This window comes from Tamandua tetradactyla, chromosome 7 (assembly GCF_023851605.1).
Source record: "Tamandua tetradactyla isolate mTamTet1 chromosome 7, mTamTet1.pri, whole genome shotgun sequence".
NCBI classification, from domain to species: domain Eukaryota; kingdom Metazoa; phylum Chordata; class Mammalia; order Pilosa; family Myrmecophagidae; genus Tamandua; species Tamandua tetradactyla.
The window spans coordinates 5,904,191-5,905,722 of NC_135333.1; the positions used below are offsets into that span (position 1 = coordinate 5,904,191).

At 49.0% G+C, this 1,532-nt stretch overlaps 1 pseudogene; it reads left to right on the plus strand.

Annotated features, from left to right (window-relative positions):
* Window positions 1-579: 579 nt before the first annotated feature.
* LOC143689422 (MICOS complex subunit MIC27 pseudogene) lies at window positions 580-1,175 on the plus strand (annotated as a pseudogene).
* The last annotated feature ends 357 nt before the right edge of the window (window positions 1,176-1,532 follow it).

The following is a 1,532-nucleotide window of genomic DNA, read 5'->3' on the forward strand; positions in this document are numbered from 1 at the left end:
CTTTAGCCTCTGCCCACTGCTGCCTTTGACGGGGCCCATGTAGCTCAGGGGGCTGCCGTTGGTTTGGCCAGAACTGCACTCCCTGCTGGTGCCAGCGTGGGAGCCAGGACGGCACGAGGGAACCCCGGGAACCGCACGTCCGGGCCGCATTACCTGCCAGGCCCCGTGCACATTCCCTGCTCCACCTCCTCGCATCCTCGCTACCAGCTCTTCCAGCTCTGCCCAAACTGCCTACCTCGCTGGGAAATACGGAAAGAAACCGCCCGTCTCTGGGCAGATATGGGGAACTCCCTTTCCTTCGTTCTCTCTCGTGGTGAGAGGCTCCCAGGCTCCTCAAGGACCCTGCGAGCACAGGATCGCTTTGAGGCGCTCCCACCACAGCCCCCCCCCAACAAGGGCCCCGCGTCGCCGACCCGGGCTCCTCCATCTCCGTCCTCACGTGGGCTTTACCAGTCAACAGGTGGTGAGAACTGGGCAGAGAGGGTCACACACGCGGCTATCGTTAGGGTCAAGACTTCAGACGTGTGAATTTGGAGACACGGCTATGAGCTAGCTATTAAGGATTGCGCTAAGTCTTGAATGGAGAGTAGGGCTCAGTTGTGAAAGCTGACAACTATGCCTGTGGGTCTGATATGCTCATCTATAAGTGTGTGTGCAGCCAAAGAAGAGGAACCCAAAAAAGCAGCTGGGAAAGCCAGAGCAGCTTCCTTTCTCTACTGCATCACCTCTCCCGACTAAACACATGGGCGTTTCCAAAAGGGCGACGCTTCTGTCCACACCGCAACTGGCTGTTATCTTGACTGTAAAGGTGCTTATGTGTTTGTGAAAAGTGAGATAATGGCTACAGTACAATTTGGAAAAAGTAGATGCATATGTCTGTCTGAACAATCCGCCTCAAGATTTTCTTCCAAAAACTGGAGTGATGACAGTTTCAGTAGGACTGACAGGCTTGATTTCAGTGAGAAAAGTTTCTAGATTTAGGAAAATTGCAGATCCTGGGACTGGCCACTAGGAGCAACTGCTTGCTACCCAGTTCAGTCCGTAATGATTGCAAAGGTAATGGGGAAAATGCATATACTGCAAGTTCACAAATCAATGAAGCCATTAAATCACTGTGGGCAAAAAAAGCCACAAAAAAAGAACCTGTTAATCGATGCAAATGTTCTAAGAGATGATCATGATGATGAATATACAACTATGTGATGAAAAAAAATGTTCAATTGTATGTTGATTGGTTTTATTAAAAAAAAAAAAAAAGAACCTGTTCCTGAATCTAAAGTAAAAAACTAAGCTGGGAAGCACTGAATTGAAACACCTGCAATGGCATAGCAAGACATGTACTACTCCATGCCTTTTGCCAACAGACCTCAGGTATGAAACCAAATTAAAACCCACCTTTGGCGCCACACAGTTTATGCCTGACTCCCAGCTCATGGATCATATACCCAGAAGGTATAAAGAGCTAGGTAAGGCACTAGCTGCCAGACCACGTACAGAGTTATGAGACGTGCGAAGTTGCAAATAATACTGAC